The 22,066-nt window shown below is 45.3% G+C and overlaps 1 protein-coding gene across 5 annotated transcripts in view; it reads right to left on the reverse strand.

Moving 5' to 3' along the window:
* Nucleotides 1-22,066, reverse strand: part of LOC147122054 (guanine nucleotide-binding protein G(I)/G(S)/G(O) subunit gamma-12-like) — a 186,909-nt gene that overhangs the window by 76,933 nt on the left and 87,910 nt on the right. Inside the window, exon 4 of one of the 5 annotated variants that reach the window (XM_085982748.1) lies at nt 4,976-5,077. The exons of the other annotated variants lie outside the window; for them this stretch is intronic. The gene's annotated coding sequence lies outside the window, so the exon portion shown is untranslated. The remainder of the gene's footprint in view (nt 1-4,975; nt 5,078-22,066) is intronic. 5 annotated transcript variants of the gene reach the window in all.

Here is a 22,066-nt window from a genome sequence, read left to right on the forward strand (position 1 = left end):
ACTTTCTAAAAAGAGCACATCCACTAACTTACTGTGAACGGCACCGTGGGTTGGCCACGCCTTGGACGATCAGCTGGTAATTTTAAAAAGCTATGAAATCTAGGGCAGGACAATATTTTCCAACGTAACTTTTTAAAATTTGTTTTTATGGGATGTGGGCGTCGCTGGCAAGACCAGCATTTATTGCCCATCCCTAATTGCCCTCGAGAAGGTGGTGGTGAGTTGCCTTCTTGAACCGCTGCAGTCCCGTGTGGTGAAGGTAGTCCCACAGTGCTGTTAGGTAGGGAGTTCCAGGATTTTCACCCAGCGACGATGAAGGATCGGCGATATACTTCTAAGCCAGGATGGTGTGTGACTTGGAGGTGGTGTTCCCATGCGTCCGCTGCCCTTGTCCTTCTAGGTGGAAGAGGTTGCGGGTTTGGGAGGTGCTGCCGAAGAAGCCTTGGCGAGTTGCTGCAGTGCATCTGATAGATGGTACACACTGCAGCCACGGTACACTGGTGGTGGAGGGAGTGAATGTTTAAGGTGGTGGATGGGGTGCCAATCAAGTGGGCTGCTTTGTCCTGGATGGTGTCGAGCTTCTTGAGTGTTGTTGGAGCTGCACTCATCCAGGCAAGTGGAGAGTATTCCATCACACTCCTGACTTGTGCCTTGTAGATGGTATAAAACTATTTCAATATTTAGGAGTTTGAGAAAAGACCATTACATTTTTTAAATTACTAAATTATTTAAATTCTTTAAAATAACATTTATATTAAAAAGGCAGTGGAAACAGGATTCTGGAAGAGATTGTGTAAACTGATTCTTTATAGATCTTCAAGGTGGTGTTGGATTGATTTGTTGGATCCCATATGAGATTCTTGGCATTGTTGCATCTAATTAGGTACTGATCATAATCTCAGCTGGTTCTTCAAGATTATTGGGAACATTTTTACAGTACATACAATGGCCAATTTGAAAATAAGGACACCTGCAAAAAAACAGCTGATGCCATTCCCCAAGTTGTCTGTAATTTACAGGTTTCACTGTCAACTGCTGGGATTGGATGCATTTAGAAATGTACAATTTTGCTGTTTCTAGCCACCTGTGTAGGATAATTAATATCTGCAGTATTTTGCTACTGTATAATTAATACCATGTTGGAGACAGCGACATCTCATGTAAAGGATATATTGTTGCAATCCTTAACCAGCTAGGGCAGAATCCTACATTTTAAGTTTGCACGTTGTTTTTGCAGCCATTTATGCCTTGGTGTTTAATTCATTTTCTCAGACTTGCTTTATGGGACATCATTGTGGTCATCATGAAAACAGGTGGTTTATTTTTAAAAGAAAGGAGGGTGAACAGGGTTAAGCAAAGTCCAAGCAGAATATTGCCATTTAACCTATGAAGTAGCAAATGTTTCTTTTCACTTCCTGAGCCATCTCATAAAATAGGACTGTTATAGGCGTGTTCATAAACAGAACTTACAGCTGTGGCACTGGTATCAAATATGTAGAACTGTGGGAATAGTATACGTAACCAATATTGTAGAAAGGTTATGAACTTTGCCTCCTATGCACCCCGAGTTATCCAATATTACATTGGCCCAGAAATTCGGGTCGGGGGCTTCCCGCGGGTGCAAGCCCCCGACCTGCACTTACCTTGAGCGCCGGCAGTTGAGCTGTAGGGCCCCGTGGAATTCCGATCCGGGGCCTGGCCCAGCTGCCGGCGCGCAGTGCATGTCCCAGGGGCGCAGTTAGTTCGATGCGTCCCCTAAGGTCACGTGGGCCATGGGCAGCCAATCAGAGCAGGGAATGCTCCATTCATAAGTCTTGACAGGAAGAGCTGTCAAGACTTATAAATACTACGGCCCCAAAATAGCAGTAAACCTTCAAATAATTTTTTTTTTTTTTTTTAAAACATCACATTTTTTAAATAAACTATAAATTACATTAAATAGCTATTTTAAACAATAATTTAAATTTTTGAATTTTTAAAAAAAATATTCTAACGGGGCTAAAAATAAACTTACCTTTTGCTTTAAAGTATTTAAAAATAATAAACCTGTGAAAAAATGTTTAAATTTTAATTAATTGACCACTTACCTTGTAAAAAGCAGGCCTTACGCCTGCTTTTTACATTTCTAAATTCTAAAGACTTACCCTCACGGAAAAACCTGTAAAAAAAACCTTAAGTTCAAAGTGCACGCGCAGACTCCCCCGCGCACGCGTTCGACCTCTGAACCCCTGCTTTCAGAGGAACGGAAGTGCCAGTTTCCCGCGCATGCGCAGTGCATGCAGGAAACTGGCACTTCCATCGGGCCTACGGGTGAGTACCCCGTGCGTACTCACCCGTGGAGACCCGAATTTCTGGGCCAATATGTATGTCAAACGTAACATAGCACTTTCACATTACCTTGTGATTGGATACATACATCCAACCATCAATATTTGATGCTCTAAGTGGGCATGGGGAGTGGAAGAGAATAGCAATGGTCTAGGAGAGCCACTGACTTGCTTTGGTGTTGGCCTTCTGAGGATGATCAATAGGATTATGTTTGAAATACCTTCAATGTTCCAAAGTGTAATTTTGACTTCTATCCACAAGAAAGGAGAATCCTAGTTTGCTCAGAAACTACTGAGGAATCTTGCTGACACAGTGGCTATTAAGTTGACTTTTTGACTTGTAATGGCATATATATCAGAGGCCGTAATGTAGGAAACTGGATGGATTTTGGTCTCATCTGTGTAGAGCACATTGTGTCTTTTGTGCAATATTGTGGCCTGCTGTAATGTAACAAGGGAAACTCAACTACATCGCTTTCTGTGATGAAGCCCTTATGAAGTAGCTGCAGGTGGACATGGTCAAATTTTATATTTTATCTGGAATTATTGGCCGAGAAATTTGACCGTGCAGCACACATGTTTTGGGCACTATATGACCTTATACGCCTCCAATATAGCGGGCAGGAAGTTAATGATCATTACAAGCCGGAAGTGCGATGCCTGCCATATGGTGCAAGCAAATAATAGCCAACCAGGGGCCATGCATGAAACATGCATTAGGCACTTTGCATATTCAAATAAGGGGCCTAAAACCCATTTGAAGCCCTCTCTGTAATATTGGGTTGCCATGAACACAGCCGGTGCTCAGCTGCATTCAGGGAAACTAGGTCAACATGTGGCCCTTAAAGGTACTGCTGCAGGCTGCAATCAAGGTGGTAAGTCTTTAAAATGTACTTACCTGAATTTGGAGCTGGGCGGGGCAGATGATAGCCACCACCTCCCCCGATCGCCGCCACTACCCTCTCCATCCTGCCCTCTACCCTCCCCGATCACTACCCACTCTTCTCAAGTTGCCAGCTTTCTAGGAGTTGCATAAGCTTTTGAGAGTTTTCTAGGTTGGTATGTATGCTAACAGAAATGGAACACCCCCAAAACTACCTGTGAACAATGACTCATGATTTTGCAATGTTAAAGCATTTTAAATAATACACCTTTTGTAGTGCTGATGTTTGTCTAGTTTTGCATATTTACTAGATGTCTTTCACTGCAATGGAGACATATAAAAGTTGATGTACAGAATTCAAAGTGTAGTTATTCTATATTAATCATTCCAGCATTAGTTTATTCATCTGCAGCTGTGGGCCTCCAAAATCTGCCACAAAGTTTACTTGTTTGGGTGAGTCACTTTGATGTTTGACATGTTTCTACCTCGAATGCAGTTGTGTCAGTATTTACATTCTGGATCTTTAATTGACTTTAAAAAGGGTGATTTTTAAACTTTTCAGCCACTGAAAACCCCGTTTAAAAAAAGTTGATTACCCGATCTCCAAAAATGAACAGTGGAACAAGTAGAAGAAAACAAGTAAGTAAAAAGGTATTAAATTTAGCATTGGGAAATAAGGTATAGGAAAAAATAGACCAGGTACAAAGGAGGTTAAATTGAAGTTGAATATAAATGGTAAGTACAAAGAATGGAGTAAACTGTTTCACACACTTTATTTTTAAACTAAAAATTGTATTTCAAGTATTTTTGTAATCGAGTTACAGTAATAAAACGACTCTGGCCGTTGCAGCAGTCCAAGGGTTAAAGCTAGCATACAATCCGAGACTATTAGAACCAACCTAAGCCTTTTCTTCTTCCTCTTATTAAAATATATATCTATGCATGCATTGGACAATGTTAAGAGTTCTGCACACATTCCACCACCCCCACTCCACCCAGTCTTCCAAGAATATTGCAAAGTACTGTACCGAGAACAAACTTGTGTTGGAACTATGGCATCTTTCCAACTATGAAGTTAGTCATTTATAATATGATTGGAATCTCAGCATGGGGAGAGAAAATGCACAAAGGCATGGAGGTTTATAAATGGTTTGGTAATGGCCCAAAAAAAACCCTGCTGAAATGTACCATTGCTGTACCTGAAATATATACTTTTACCTATAGGTCTAATTTCAGTAAAGTGAGATACAGTATCTTACCCAGAAAGCAGCTTTTTGCACAGATAATCTCTTTCCTTTTAATGTTAAATTTCACCTCGAATAACAAGCAATATAGTTATGCACGTGCACAAATATCTCATGAATGCAGGAATCCGAGAAATTTCAGACTAAAGCAAACTACTGCCACAATATTAATTGCAAATCTGAAAATGAATTATTTGAAATAAATTACACCCATCCACTTGGGTGAAAAATATTTGACAAATATAAGCTAGCTATGGTTGAAGCCTATATATTTTGTACAACTGACCCATAATATGTACCTCAAAGTAAACGTCATCTTTTATAAATACAGAATCCCATCATCTGTATCTCCTTTATAAAAGTTCAAGTCACAAAGATTTATTAATGATTAACCTGTACAATATTTGAATTGTTTGAATATTTTTGTATAACAGAGTGCCGGTAACACCAAGAGAACAAGCTGGCAGCAACTTCTGAATACCAGTGTAATAAAGTTGAATTAATGTCAAATAGTTACTAACCCAGGCTTCCTTCAGCAACCATGCCATTTAAATTGAGTCCATTAATTCAGTTGTCTGGTACTGGACAGGTCCAGCAATTCCGATATAATCAGTCAGCCCTCACTGCAGAGAGAAAATATTCAGTACACCAACTGAAATAGTATGCTTAAATTAAACATCAATCCAAATTCATTGCTAGTCTTTTGAGTTTTAAAAGGTGCAGTAACGAGATTTTCCATTGGCTCAATTGGAAATTCTGTGCCGAGAACAGTATTTGGGACTGAGCCATACCAAGCTGAGTGAGCAAATCTCAGCCAGTATGGCTGTGGAGATGCTATAACTAGCTTCAACATCGCTGGGCTCGCGAGAGAAAACAAGAGCAGGGTTCCTGCTCCGATTACTATCCAGTGATCTGCGCTACAAAGTGCACGGTTATGGACGTCAGGGGAGGATGACATCGAGATGCTCCCACAGTAAAATAGCCTGCTGACACTCATTCTCTATACTCAAATGAGGAATGGCCACTTGGGCGAGGTAACCCAGGATTGTCGCCGCTTGTGGAAATGTGACTGCTTGAATCGATGCTTTCGGGAGAGGGGAGGGGGGATATGTTAGGGGCAATAAAAAGGTCACTTACAGCAAGTGCCCCTTTTTAAGATGACATTCAAACATGTCATTTTATTACAGCAGATGCCCAAGACTTAGGGTTCATGGAAATGTGTTTCCAAGAATTCCAGTATTTCCTTTCCCAATTTTCTAAGATCTTCAATTTTTAAATATGGTTATTGAAGATATTACTGCATGGGCAAAAAAGGCTTAATTTTTTTTTTGTTCCTTTCCTTTGTTACCACGAACCAGGACATTACATGAGAGAGTATTAAGCAACAGCCATCAAGATTACATAAGGTGAAGACTTGCTGACACAACCTGTTGCTTCAGTTAATAACTAGTATCAAACCTACAGTACAAGGGGACCCCTTTCTTTACAGGTATAGCAGCATTTGTACAACGCTGAAAGAGTCGATGAGCATAGACCTGCCAAAGAGAATAAATAAACCAGAAAAAACAGCCAAGAAAAGGGTCATAAAGTTTCAACTCAGCTGTTATGCATTAAAGAAAATTGAAATGATCTAGTGAATAGAAGCTTTGAAATCTTTAGTGTTTGAATTATAAAAAGTCTTAAGAGGTGATTTTAACCCCGCTCAACCGGCAGAAGCTGGGTGGGCGAGCAGTTAAAATTGCCTGTAGGAATTCCCAGCCGAGGTCCCGCTGTTTTCCCACAGGTTTAGATTTTAAACTGCTCTTCTAAGCAGGTGGGAAAGACACCCACCAGAAACCAGCAGGATCCTTCTTTAAATGTGCACATTGTAGTGTATGTACTTTGCAGAAGGAACTATATTCTGCAGCCCCTGTATACTGCAGTACCAGTAGTGACCACCCCTGTATATAAGCCTGTGTAGTAACATTTGCATAGTGGTTCCAGGTTGCCTCCATTCAGTAAAGACCTGATATAACCAACTCCTGCAGTCCATGTCTCAATTATACACGGACATAATACAGGCGACGAGCAGATACGAACTTACCTACAGTATGCACCACCTCATGGGGATCCATCCCTGAAGCGAAGTTATCAGAGGTCGAGGCCAGAAGGAAGAAAGAAACAGAAGAAACGGGCGTCGACCGTGGGCATCCACCTCTGAGTCAGCGGAGTTGAAGATTTGCAGGACAGGCTGTCGAGAGCGGGGCTTGGTTATCCGGTCGATGGTGCTTCAGCTAATCGGGCTGGTGGCAGGTAGTACACTGATCCTTCCTGGGCTGCGGCGGTACAGAGCTCGAGCGGGTGGCTTTGCAACGGGGCCAAGCAGCGTTGTTGGGAAGAGGAGAGAGAGAGAGAGGGTGGAGCACAGAGGGCGCGGCCGGTGCTACGAAGCCGGGCAGCGTACAGACCCGAGAAGAGGGAGACAAGTGTCCCGCAGGGTTGTTCCGACGACAGTGAAATAATAAAAATTAAACGCGCAGAAAGCCGCGAGGAGCTGCAGTTTGCCACGGGAACCGCAGTTTGCCACGGGAACCGCGGAGAGCGGCGTTAGTAGCAGCGCGGGGGGGAAGTGCGCGAAGACCATAGGGCGTCGCCATCAAGGCATAAAACGCCAGCAACAGCGGAGGAGGCGGCAAAGCGTGGGAGGCGCCATCTTAGATTTCCAAGATGCCGAAGACTGGCAATATCACTGCCTTCGATAATGCAATAAGACTGGACCATGTATGTGGAAAGAGTCGAGGTATATTGCGAGGAAAACGAAGTAGCCGATGAGAAAAAGGCATCGGTACTGCTAAACTTAATGGGCGCAAGAACGTACGGCCTTTTGCGGAACCTGATTACTCCAGCCAAACCTAAGGCGAAGAGTTTTAACGAAATTGTTGCTATCCCACAGGAACACCTAAATCCTACACCGCTGCCGATAGCAGAAAGATTTAAATTCCACAGGAGAAATCAGCATAAAGATGAGAGCAATGCTGATTACCTTACGGAACTACGCAAGCTATCAAAGCACTGCCAGTTCGGAGCAGGACTGGCAGATACCTTACGGGACAAATTTGTCTGTGGACTCCTGCGTGAAGGAACCAAGAGGTTACTCTCAGAGAAAGAGCTGACGCTAGATAAGGCTTTCAGCGTGGCAGTATCGTACGAAGCAGCAGCAAGGGGAGCTGCGGAAATACAGCAAAAGCCACAGGAATACGGCACCCACGAAATGACACGGGGATTTGCAAAATGTTATCGCTGCGGCAGAACAACCCATGACCAGAAGGACTGCTGGTCCAAGGACAAAATATGCAGGCAATGCGGAAAGATGGGACACATTGCACGAGTTTGCAGATCTGGGAAGAAGACCGACGACAACAAAAAGGCTACTAAGGAACCGTACAGGAAATTACAAAAGATGACGGACAGTAGTTCCGAAGACCAGATGAGCGATAGTGAATCCGGGAACAAGAGACTAAGCTGTCTCAAACTTCACAACGTAATTGCAAAAAAGAGGATCACCGAACCATTTGGGTCACCCTCACGATAGCAGGGTCCCAAGTCAAAATGGAATTGGATACAGGATCAGCTCTAACCATCATGAATCGACGAGACTACGAGCGGCTATTCTCACACATACCCTTGAAAGAGACATCCATTGACTTGAAGACGTATACGGGGCAAAATGTATACCCCAGAGGAAAAATAAGGGTGCCTGTCGAATACAACGGCAAGGAAATACAGAAATTGTATCTGTACATACTGCAAGATGGTGGACCACCGTTATTGGGACGTGAATGGATCAGAAAGATAAGTTTAGACTGGCACTCCATTCAGGCACTGACGGTGGCTGGTAAAAAGGATGACGACGTCACTCCTGGACGATTGTCAACAATCTTAGCTAACACCAAAGAGGTATTGCAACAAGAACTGCGCACGCTTAAAGGCGTAACCGCCTCGATAAAAATAGGAGAGAATGCAATTCCCAAGTTTTTCAAAGCAAGACCGGTACCATATGCAATTCGCCCAGCTGTCGAGGCAGAGCTGGAGAATGTAGGCGTGTTATCTAAGGTAGACTGGAGCGAGTGGGCGACACCCATCGTTCCTGTCATGAAGAAAACGTTAAACAATAAGTCTGAGGAGCCAAGGAAGGTTTGCATCTGTGGGGACTTCAAGGTGACGGTGAACCCAGTCCTTCACACAGTACAATATCCTCTTCTAAGGATAGAAGATATCTTCGCCTCACTATCTGGAGGGAAGCGTTTTACAAAAATTGACCTAGCACAAGAACATTTGCAGATGGAGGTTGAACAATCCTCTAGGAAGTATCTCACGATAAACACTCACAAAGGTCTTTACCAGTATAATCGACTGGTATTCGGAGTAGCATCAGCTCCGGCGATATGGCAAAGAGCGATGGAACAAGTCCTGCAAGGGATTCCGGGGACTCAGTTACTTGGACGACATCCTAGTGAGACAGGTGAAGATGACAGTGAACACCTTGCCAACCTAGAGCAGGTGCTCACTAGACTACGGGAACATGGGCTACGGGCCAATCGCCCCAAGTGCGAGTTTTTTAAGAAACAGATATCGTATTGTGGCCACGTGATTGATGAAGAGGGGTTACATAAGTCCCCTGCCAAAATTGAAGCGGCAGTTAAGGCTCCAGCGCCTGAAAATGTGTCGCAACTGAGGTCATTCCTCGGATTAGTGAATTACTACCATAAGTTTTTGCCGAATTTGTCCACAATTCTGCACCCACTGAACGCCCTACTACAAACGGGAGTAGCATGGAAATGGAGCGATGAATGTAAGCGGGCCTTTCAGAAGAGTAAGGACCTAATCACTTCAAGAGAAGTATTGGCTCACTACAACCCATCACTACCGATAAGACTGGCGTATGATGCGTCTCCCTACGGCATTGGGGCGGTACCGTCACATAAATTCCTTGATGGTTCAGAGAGGCCGATAGCTTTTGAGTCATGCTCGTTAACTTCAGCCGAGCGTAACTACGCCCAGATTGACAGAGAGGCCCTCACCCTGGTGTGGGGGGTGAAGAAGTTTAATCACTACCTGCACGGTCAGAAATTTACTCTACTTACTGATCATCAACCTCGTCTCCATTTTCAACCCTCAGAAGGGCGTACCGATCATGGCAGCACAACGGCTACAGAGGTGGTCCCTTTTCCTAGGGGCACACAAGTATGACATCTGTGGTGTATGTGCCTTTAAGAGCCCCCTGTGTACTGTAATGCCGGTAATGACAACTCGGGCTATATAAGCCTGTATAGTGTCTTGTATCTGTTGGTTCACCTCCAGACTTTGTTCAGTAAACACCTGTGAAACCAACTCCTGCATTCCGTGTCTCCATTAACACACGGATACAACAGTGGGGACGAATTGGAAACGGACTTACCTGCAATTCGGCAGCACCTCAAGGACATCGATTCCTCAGACGAAAGTCAAAGAAAAACAAGAAAAAAAAGAAAGAAAAAAACCGTGGTTTCACCAGCTAGCCGAGCTGGTGGCAGGTACTGCAATAATCCTTCCTGGGCGGCGGGCTGGGGCTCCATCGGCTGGCTCTGCAGCGGGGCCTAGCAGCGAAGGCGGAGGCAAACAGAGAGAGAGGGTGGAGCACTCGGGAGACGGCCGGCGCGGCAAAGCAGGTCTGCGTTCGGACCAAGCAGAGGGAGGGAAAAGTCCCAGAGAGTCCGGCGGGAACGAGTCTCCATCTATTAAAAATACCTATGTAAATAAAAACCGCGGAGAACAGCGTTGTCAGCAGCGGCAGTGGCGGGAAAGTGCCATTTTTTTTCTGCGGGGAAGAAAGGAAAGCGCGGGAGGCGCCATTTTTTTTCAGGATGCCCAAGACTGGCAATATTACTGCTTTCGATAGCGATATAGAGGATTGGACCACATATGTGGAAAGAGGAGGTAAATTGCACAGCAAATGAAATAGAGGATGATAAAAAGGCATCAGTACTTCTAAATCTAATGGGCGCAAGGACATACGGGCTGTTACGAAACTTAATCACTCCAGCCAAACCGAAGGACAAGAATTTTAAGGAAATTGTTGATATCCTACAGGAGCACTTAAACCCAACACCGCTGCTGATAGCGGAACGATTCAAATTCTTCAGGAGGCATCAGCACAAGAATGAAAGTAACGCTGATTACCTCACCGAATTAAGGAAACTGTCAAAGCACTGCCAATTCAGGGCAGGACTGGCAGATTCTCTATGAGACAAGTTCGTCTGCGGTCTCCTAAGTGAAGGAACACAGAAAAGGCTACTTTCTGAGAAAGATTTTACACTGGACAAGGCTCAGTGTGGCTGTATCATACGAAGCAGCCGCAAGAGGAGCTGCAGAGATACAGCAAAAGCCACAGGACTTCGGCACCCATGAAATGACACAGGGTTGAGAGAGATGTTATCGCTGCGGCAGATCCACCCATGACCAGAGGGACTGCTGGTTCAAGGACAAAGCATGCAGGCAATGCGGAAAGATTGGACGCATTGCACGTGTATGCCGATCTGGAAACAAAAAATCCACGGACAGGAAAAAAATCAATAAGGAAAAGTACAGAAAGGTACAAATGATGACGGACAGTAGCTCCGAAGACCAGAAGAGCGATAGCGACTCCGGAAACAAGAGACGAAGCTGTCTCAAATTACATAATGTAATTGCCAAAGAAGATTACCAGACCATTTGGGTTACCCTCACGATAGCGGGGTCCCCAGTTAAAATGGAGCTAGATACAGGATCAGCTCTGACCGTCATAAGTCGACGGGATTACGAGCGGCTATTTCCGCATATACCTTTGAAAGACACATCCATTATCTTGAAAACATATACGGGGCAGAAAGTATATCCCAAAGGGAAAATAAGGGTGCCTGTTGTATACAACGGTAAGGAAATACAGAAGTTGTATTTATACGTTCTGCAAGATGGTGGTCCACCGCTGTTGGGACGTGAATGGATCAGGAAGATACGTTTAGACTGGCACTCCATTCAGGCACTGACGGTGACCAGTAAGAAAAAAAATGATGATGACGTCATACCTGAACGATTAAAAGACATCTTGGCCAACGCCAAGGAAGTGTTTCAACAGGAACTAGGAACCTTGAAAGGCGTCACCGCCTCAATAAAAGTGGAAGATGTGACAATTCCCAAGTTTTTTAAGGCAAGACCGGTGCCATACGCAATTCGTCCAGCAGTCGAGGCAGAGCTGGAGAATTTGGAAAAGGCAGGTGTATTATCCAAGATAGATTGGAGCGAGTGGGCAACACCCACCGTCCCAGTCATGAAGAAAACGTTGAATAATGATAAATCTGAGGAACAGAGAAAAATTCGCATCTGTGGTGACTTCAAGGTGACTGTAAACCCGGTCCTTCACACGGTACAGTATCCTCTTCTGAGGATAGAAGATATTTTCGCCTCACTATCCGGAGGGAAACGTTTCACCAAAATTGACTTGGCACAGGCATATCTACAGATGGAGGTTGAAGAGGCCTCTAAAAAGTATCTCACGATAAATACACACAAAGGCCTGTACCAGTACAATCGACTTGTTTTCGGAGTAGCATCAGCTCCAGCTATCTGGCAAAGAGCTATGGAGCAAGTCCTCCAAGGGATCCTGGGGACTCAATGCTACCTAGACGACATCCTTATAACAGGAGAAAACGACAACGAGCACCTTGCCAATTTGGAGCAGGTGCTCACTAGGCTGAGAGAACGAGGCCTACAAGCAAATCGCCCCAAGTGCGAATTTTTCCAGAAACAAATATCATATTGTGGCCACATAATTAATAAGGAAGGGTTGCATAAGTCACCTGAAAAAATTGAAGCGGTCATAAAAGCCCCAGCACCTGAAAATGTCTCACAATTAAGGTCGTTCCTGGGATTGATAAATTACTATCATAAATTTTTACCGAACTTGTCAACTCTTCTACACCCTCTTAACGCACTGCTACAAACGGGAGTAATTTGGAAATGGAGCGAAGACTGTAAACGTGCCTTCCATAAATGCAAAGGCTTGATCACGTCCAAGGAAGTGTTGGCTCATTACAACCCATCACTGCCAATCAGACTGGCGTGCGATGGCATCCCCTTACGGCGTAGGAGCGGTATTATCGCATAGATTCCCTGATGGTTCGGAGCGGCCGATAGCTTTTGCGTCACGCTCATTGAACTCAGCTGAGCGTAACTATGCCCAGATCGACAGGGAAGCACTCAGCCTGGTATGGGGAGTGAAGAAATTCAACCATTACCTACACGGACAAAAATTTACCTTGTTGACTGACCATCAACCCCTCGTCTCCATATTCAACCCTAAAAAGGGTGTTCCCATTATGACAGCGCAAAGGCTACAGAGGTGGTCCCTTTTCCTAGGGGCACACCAATATGACATAGAATACAAAGGATCAAAACAGCATGGGAATGCTGACGGTTTATCGCGCCTACCGTTGCCAACGGTAGAAGAGGCACCTACAGTGGATCCAGTGGAGATGTTCCACTCAACCATAGTGGAATGTCTACCAGTAACAAATTCTACCATTGAAAAGGAAACGAGAAATGACCCGACTCTCTCACGAGTCTACGATTTAACGGTGAAGGGATGGCCAGCACATGGCGAACCACTGTTGCCAGCATTCTCGCAAAGAAGAGAACAGCTGTCAGTGTGCCGCGGAACCTTGATGCGTGGATCCAGAGTGGTGATTCCACCCAAACTCCAGGATAAAGTGCTAAAGGAGCTTCACGAGGGGCATCTGGGTGGAGTGAAAATGAAGAACCTAGCCACAGCGTTTGTGTGGTGGCCAGGTATCGATGGAGACATCGAAGAAATGACCAAGAGCTGCTTAGGATGCCAGAAGGTCCAAAACGCCCCACCACAAGCCCCTCTACATCCATGGGAGTGGCCCTCATCTCCATGGCAAAGGGTACACATCGACTTTGCTGGTCCATTTATGGACTCAATGTTCTTAATCGCGGTTGATGCACACTCCAAGTGGCCGGAGGTAATAAAGATATCCTCCACCACCACGGAAAAAACCATCATAGTATTAAGGACCATATTTGCCAGGAATGGGCTGCCTGAACAGATCTGTTCTGATAATGGACCGCAATTTGTGTCCGAAGAATTCAGGAAGTTCTTAAAAAACAATGGGGTTAAGCACTACACGTCCGCCCCATACCATCCCGCCACCAATGGATTGGCTGAAAGGTTTGTCCAGACCTTCAAGAAGGCCATAAAGACCATGGGTAATGAAGACATAAATCTACAGCATAAGGTAGATAACTTCTTGTTTGCATACAGGAATGCAACACATGTGGTTACAAACCAAACTCCCGCCATGATGTTCTTCAATAGGAGCCTAAGATGCCGGCTGGATTTGATCAAGCCAAACATCAGAAGGGACGTGGAGAACCGGCAATTTCAAGGCATGAATGAAAGGCCAACTAGAACCTTCCAGATAGGTCAACAAGTTTTGGCCCGGGACTACCGTACCGAGAAATGGCAGCCTGGAACTATTTGTACACGACTAGGACCACTGATGTATACCGTAGACATTGGAGAAAGCATAATAAGGCGCCATGCTGACCAGATCATAGAATCATCCGAAAAGGGACAACCTACACCACAACTCTATACGCCTAATGAGGAAGCAGAGATACCCATAGTGTCTACCTCCGATCCGGTGATACTGGAACCAGATGAACCCGACACTGGCATTCAAGCCGAATCGACCTTGCCAAAAGAACCTTCTACACCACCAAAAACTACTACACCACCGAGGCATTATCCAGACCGAGTCAGGAAGCCTCCAGAGAGACTGACTTATACTTGATTAACTGCAGCAAATGTGTAGATTATTGTTCTTGTAACATGTTAATTAATGATTACTTAAAATGTTATGTACTGGTTGTCTAAAAGGGGAGGAATTGTGGTGTATGTGCCTTTAAGAGCCCCCTGTGTACTGTAATGCCGGTAATGACCACTCGGGCTATATAAGCCTGTATAGTGTCTTGTATCTGTTAGTTCACCTCCAGACTTTGTTCAGTAAACACCTGTGAAACCAACTCCTGCATTCCGTGTCTCCATTAACACACGGATACAACAACATAGAGTACAAAGGAACTAAACAGCATGGGAATGCTGATGGATTGTCGTGCCTACCGCTGCCGACGGTGGAAGAACTTGCAGTGGATCCAGTGGAGATATTCCACTCGACCATAGTCGAATGTCTCCCTGTGACGAATGCAAACATAGAAAAGGAAACACGAAATGACCCGACACTCTCCTGGGTCTATGATTTAACGGTGAAGGGATGGCCAGCACATGGCGAACCACTGCTGCCAGCATTCTCGCCGAGAAGAGAACAGCTGTCAGTGTGCAGAGGAACCTTGATGTGTGGATCCAGAGTAGTAATTCCACCCAAATTGAAGGATAGAGTGCTCAATGAGCTTCATGAGGGTCATCTGGGAGGGGTGAAAATGAAGAACTTAGCCAGAGCGTTTGTGTGGTGGCCGAGAATCGATAGAGAAATCGAAGAGATGACCAAGAGCTGTACAGGATGCCAGAAGGTCCAAAACGCCCCACCACAAGCCCCTCTACATCCATGGGAGTGGCCCTCATCTCCATGGCAAAGGGTGCACATTGATTTTGCTGGTCCATTTATGGACTCGATGTTTTTAATTGCGGTGGATGCACATTCAAAGTGGCCAGAGGTAATAAAAATGTCCTCAACCACCACAGAAAAAACGATCACAGTCTTACGAACCATATTCGCCAGGAATGGGCTGCCTGAACAGATTTGCTCCGACAATGGACCACAGTTTGTGTCTGAAGAGTTCCGGAGGTTCTTAAAGAACAATGGTGTTAAGCATTACACATCCGCCCCATATCATCCAGCCACTAATGGATTGGCTGAGAGGTTCGTTCAAGCATTCAAGAAGGCTATCAAGGCAATGTGTAATGAAGATATCCCCCTACAGCACAAGGTGGATAACTTCTGGTTTGCCTACCGGAATGCGACACATGCGGTTACCAACCAAACTCCAGCCATGATGTTCTTCAATCGAAGACTACGATGCCGCTTGGATTTGCTACAGACAGGGCTAAGTGATTCCACAATCAACGGATCAGATCAAAGCTCTGCAGTCCTGCCACATCCAGTCGTGAATGGTGGTGGACCATTAAACAACTAGCGGGAGGAGGAGGTTCCATGAATATCCCCATCCTCAATGATGAAGCCCAGCACGTGAGTGCAAAGGACAAGGCTGAAGCGTCTGGAACCATCTTCAGCCAGAAGTGCCAAGAGGATGATCCAGATCAGCCTACTCTGGAGGTCCCCAACATCACAGAAGCCAGTCTTCAGCCAATTCAATTCACGCCACGTGATATCAAGAAATGGCTGAGCGCACTGGATACAGCAAAGGTTATGGGCCCCAACAACATCCCGGCTGTCATGTTGAAGACTTGTGCCCCAGAACTAGCCGCACCTCTAGCCAAGCTGTTCCACTACAACTACAACACTGGCATCAATCTGACAATGTGGACAACTGCCCAGGTATGTCCTGTCCACAAAAAGCAAGACAAACCCAATCCGGCCAATTACCGCCTCATCAGTCTATTCTCAAACATCAGCAAGTGATGGAAGGTGTCATCGACAGTGTTATCAAGCGGCACTTACTCACCAATAACCTGCTCACTGATGCCCAGTTTGGGCTCCGCCAAGACCACTCTGCTCCTGACCTCATTACAGCCTTGGTCCGAACATGGACAAAGGAGCTGAATTCCAGAGGTGAGTTGAGAGTGACTGCCCTAGACATCAAGGCAGCATTTGACAGAGTGTAGCATGAAGTAGCCCAAATAAAACTGAAGTCAATGGGAATCGGTGGGGGGGGGGGGGGGGGGGGGGGGGGGGTGGGGGGGGAACACGCCCTTTGTGCTAGGTTTGACTCCAGCCAGTGAAGATGGTTGTGGTTGTTGAAGGTCAATCATCACAGCCCCAGGACATCACTGTAGGAGTTCCTAAGGGCAGTGTCCTAGGCCCAACCATCTTCAGCTGCTTCATCAATGACCTTCCCTCCAACATAAGGTCAGACATGAGGATGTTCGCTGATGACTGCACAATGTTAAGTGCCATTCACAACTCCTCAGATAATGAAGCAGTCCATGCCCGCATGCAGCAAGACCTGAACGACGTTCAGGCTTGGGCTGATAAGTAGGTTAACAAATGCGCCACACACATGCCAGGCAATGACCATCTCCAACAAGCGAGAGTCTAACCACCGCCCCATGACATTCAATGGCATTACCACCGCCAAATCCCCCACCATCAACATCCTGAGGGGGGTCACCATTGACCAGAAACTTAACTGGACCAGCCACATAAATACTGTGGCAACAAGAGCAGGTCAGAGACGAGTGTCTCACCTCCTGACTCCCCAAAGCCTTTCCAGCATCAACAAAGACACAAGTCAGGAGTGTGATGGAATACTCTCCACTTGCCTGGATGAGTGCAGCTACAACAACACTCAAGAAGCTCGACACCACCCAGGACAAAGCAGCCCTCTTGATTGGCACCCCAGCCACCACCTTAAACATCCACTCCCTCCACCACCGGCAGACTGTGGCTGCAGTGTGTACCATCTACAAGATGCACGGCAGCAACTCGCCAAGGCTTCTTCAGCAGCACCTCCCAAACCCGCGACCTCTACCACCTAGAAGAACAAGGGCAGCAGGTGCATGGGAACAGCACCACCTCCAAGTTCCCCTGAAGTCACACACCATCCTGACTTAGCAGTATATCGCCGATCCTTCATCGTCGCTGGGTCAAAATCCTGGAACTCCCTACCTAACAGCACTGTGGGGAGTACCTTCACCACACGGACTGCAGCGGTTCAGGAAGGCAGCTCACCACCACCTTCGCAAGGGCAATTAGGGATGGGCAATAAATGCTGGCCTTGCCAGCGACACCCACATCCCATAAACAAATTTTTAAAAACAGCGGAATTACCACCTGCCAATGTGAATCTGCCGCTAACCCACTGTAGTTTTTGCCTGGGGCCCTCATTCAATATGCCAACAAAAACTTGCATTTATATAGCGCCTTTAATATAGTAAAATGTCCCAAAACACTCAGACAAATTGGCACGGAGCCAAAGAAAACATTAGGACAGGTGACCACACGCTTGGTCAAAGAGATCAATTTTAAGCAGTGTCTTAAATAAGAGGGAGGTGGAGAGGCGAAGAGGTTTGGGGAGGGAATTCCAGAGCTTAGGGCCGAGATGGCTGAAGGCACGGCCACCAATGGTGGGGCGAAGGAAGTGGGGAATGCAGAAGAGGCTAGAGCTGGAGAAACGAGGAGTTCTTGGAGCGTTGTAAGGCTGGAGGAGGTTAGAGATATAGGGAGGGCCTTGGAATGATCTGTACATGAGTCCGAGTCGAGGTATTGGTGGACCGGGAGCCAATGTAAGGCAATGGGCTCAGGAGTGATGGATGAACAGGTCTTAATACACGTTAAGATAAGGGCAGAAGAGTTTTTGATGAGCTTAAGTTTATGGAAGATGGAAAATTGGCGACCAGCCAGGAGAGCATTGGAGTAGTCGTATCTGGAGTTAACAAAGGCATGGAGCAGGATCTCCGCAGCAGGATCTCAGCAGCAGGATCTCAGCAGCAGATGAGCGGAGGCAAGGACGCAGACGAGCAATATTACGGAGGTAGAAGTAGGCAGTCTTTGTGATGAGAGGATATGAGGTCGGAAGCGCCACTCAGGGTCAAATAGGACACCGAGGTTGTTAACAGTCTGGTTCAGCCTGAGACAGTGGTCAGGAAAAAGTTCGTTGCCTGGGTCGAAGACAATGGCTTCAGTCTTCCCAATGTTTAATTGGAGGAAATTTCGGCCCATCTAGGACTGGATGTTGGACAAGCGACTGGTGAGGGGTTGAAATTGGTAATGGTGAGGTAGAGCTGCATATTGTCAATGCACAGATGGAACCCAACATTGTGTCTTCTGATGATATCGCCAAGGGGCAGCATGTAGATGAGAAATAGGTAGGGCCAAGGATCCTTGGGGGACTCCAGAGGTAATGGTATGGGGGGGGGGGGGGGGGGGGGTAGGAAGAGAAGCCATTGCAGTAGATTTGAAACAGTAATACTGCTCCCGATAGGCTTACTACCACTGGGTGCAGCCAGTTAAAGCAGAGCATTACAAATAAGAGCAGCAGCAAATGAAAAAAGCAGCAACACCACCAGCATCCTCGGCTGGGGTGGCGAGGGGTGATATCAGTAGCTTCAAGGGCCCCAGATTCTCATGAATCTCTGGAGTTGGAAGGGGGAGCCAGCAGAGGCAGACTGCTGGTACTGAGGAAGCCCTATAAGAGGGTGATGCAGGCTGTTTGGTGGGAAATGGCAGAGACAATCAGTGCCAGTGCCCGCCCGCCCCCCCTTTGGTGTAGGAGAACCTCCTCAAAACACTCAAACATGTCTTCAAGGACACTTCATTTGAAGGAATAATGCACATCCACATCATCATTATGGCATGCATGTACTCATGAGAGAAAATGTCCATGTCACTCACATGCCCATAACATTATCTTTTTTCAGGATATGCAAATTAATGGCAACACTAATTTTTATTGCCCACAGGCTCCATGGTGTGCAAAACAAAGACAAACAGCTTGGACACTCCCACAGTAGGTAGAGGCACTTTCAGCTTATTAGGCCGTGCTGGATCTGATTAATCTTTAGTACAAATTCAAATGAACAAATGTATGTATGTATGACAGTCTGTTGAATCCAACATGTCTGATACTAAAAGTGTAGCTTAAGTACCGTTTAGTCAAGCAGCCCATGGCAATCAATTGTTACATCTTGGCAGGTGAAATTGCGACCAGGATTCTTAAGTGTCTATTAAGTTGGTATTTCTTTCATCAACCAGCTCTACAGTCTAAATTTAATCCTTTTAACATGAATTAAGCTTTAATGTGCTCATTTAGCCTTTCTCAAATACTTTTACCCATGACAATTTTTCATAGTTTTGGCCGTCTTTCCTGAGGGACACATGGATCAACCCTGCCTAAAGGCGTCAACACTGTACTTTGAGGTGTAGGAGATGAAAGCCACTGTGCTTCTCACGATACAGTATTACTGTCTGCTTTTAGAACTTTGATGTCTCCTTTTACATGGCATCACATAGCAATCATGCTAGATAATTAAGTCAGTTGCCAAGATTACTGTTCCTTTTATAATTCACCCAAATTAAATCTCAACACGTCAATGCAGATTTTAAAAATTCTCCCCATGGCCTAATTCAACTCATCAACTATATAGATATATAAACAAACAGAGGGGGGCCTACTCTGAAAAGTTGTCTAAATATAGGCACTTTTAGAATATAGAAAGAATGAAAGACTAACATTTATATAGCGCCTTTCACAACCGAAGTATGTCCCAAAGCACTTTACAGTACTTTTGAAATATATTTACTGTTGTAATGTAGGAAACGTGAGTCAATTTTGTGCACAGCAAGGCCCCCAAAACAGCAATGTTGGTTGAAGGATAAATATTGGCCAGGACACCAGGGAGAACTCCCCTACTCTTCTTCAAAAAATGCCATGGGATCTTTCCACCCGAGAGGGCAGACTTATCCAAATGACAGCACCTCTGACAGTGCAGCATTCCCTCAGTACTGCACTGGAGTATCAGCATAGATTCTATGCTCAAATTTATGGAGTGGGATTTGAACACACAACCTTTTGACTCAAAAAGAGGAGTGTGCTACCAACTGGGCCACAGCTGTTTACACTGCTGTTGAGGCTCATGAGAGCAATGCTCAAGCAGAGACTAAGTTGTGACCTCCAAGTGCCGCTCTTCCTTTACTGTCCTCTATGCTGTTGGTTGCGTATCAGAGGGTTAATATAAAAAACTACTGTCCTGTGCCTCCAATCTGTGCTTTTGGGAAATTGGGTCTGAATCACCAAAAGCAGAGTTCACCTGCTTCACAGTGGAAAGTGCTACTTTGAATGTGAAAGTGCTTAGAGGCTACAAAATGCATATGGTGCAGGTTGAGTATTTAATCAAGAATTGGTGAAGCAGTGTTGGTTCAAAGGAGGTGCATCAACTTACTGACTAACAATCGATCATTCCTCTAAAAGACATGATAAATAGAGCACTCTTTGAATAATTACAGCCAATATATTCTTGGTCATTGATGTCCATATTGAATGGCTGACAATTATACCTCAATCACTAGGGGGAGTGTTTGCTAGTGTTGTTGGGGAGGGTTTAAACTAAAATGGCAGGGGTTGGGAACCTGTGCAGGGAGACAGAGGAAAGGGAAGCAAGGATAGAAGCAAAAGACAGGAAGGAGAAAAGCAAAAGTGGCAGTCAGCGAAATCAAGGGTGTAAATCAAACATGGCCACAGTAAATAATAATTCTAAAAGGTCTAAGAGTGTTAAAAAAAAGCCTGAAGGCTTTGTGTCTTAATGCGAAGAACATTCGTAATAAGGTGGATGAATTAGCTGCACAAATAGATGTAAACGGATATCATATAATTGGGATTACAGAGACATGGCTCCAGGGTGACCAAGGCTGGGAATTCAACATCCAGAGGTATTCAATATTCAGGAAAGACAGGCAAAAAGGAAAAGGAGGTGGGGTAGCATTGCTGGTAAAAGAGATTAACACAATAGTAAGTATTATGTCCATGAATGATTGAGACACGGACAGCAGGAGTTGAACAAAACAAGTCTTTACTGATGGAAGTCAATAGTGAAACTGAAAACAACAGAGGCTCACTAGCGCCTTTTATCCAGGGGTGGTCACTGCCGGTACTGCAGTCTGAGACCAGTTATTCTCTTAAAGGTACATACACAACAATTCCTCCCCTTTTAGATAAACAGTACATAACATTCATTTAACAACTAAATGATAACTAATTACAATCACAATTACGGTTGCTAGATACATTGGTTAAGTTTAAGCAATTATAAGTTCAGTCTTTGAGGAGGCTTCCTGATTCTGTCTGGATAACGCTTCCTTGGGGTATCAGGTTCTTCTGGCAATGTTGAGTCGGGATCAATGTCGTTGTTTGGTTCATCTGCTTCCAATATCACCGGTGCTGCAATTGGTACGTCGATTTCATTGCCAGGTGTATTAGATCGTGGTGTGGAGTTGACGTTTTCCAGTGACTCTAGAATCTGGTCAGCATGGCGCCTTACAATGCTCTCTCCAATGTCCACGGTATACATGAGAGGTCCTTGCCGTGTACAAATCGTTCCTGGCTGCCATTTCTCAGTGCGGTAGTCCCGGGCCAAAACTGGTTGACCTATCTTAAAACTCCTGGTCGGCCTTTCATTCATATTCTGAAACTGCCTGTTCTCCACATCTCTTCGGACGTTTGGCTTAACCAAATCCAAGCGGCATCGTAGTCTTCGATTGAAGATCATGGCTGGAGTTTGGTTGGTAACCGCATGTGTCGCATTCCGGTAGGCAAACAAGAAGTTGTCCACCTTGTGTTGTAGGGGTATATCTTCATTACACATTGCCTTGATAGCTTTCTTGAATGTTTGGACAAACCTCTCG

Source organism: Somniosus microcephalus, chromosome 3, assembly GCF_052327205.1.
Source record: "Somniosus microcephalus isolate GS21.2 chromosome 3, FLI_Smic_1.0, whole genome shotgun sequence".
In the NCBI taxonomy this organism is placed as follows: domain Eukaryota; kingdom Metazoa; phylum Chordata; class Chondrichthyes; order Squaliformes; family Somniosidae; genus Somniosus; species Somniosus microcephalus.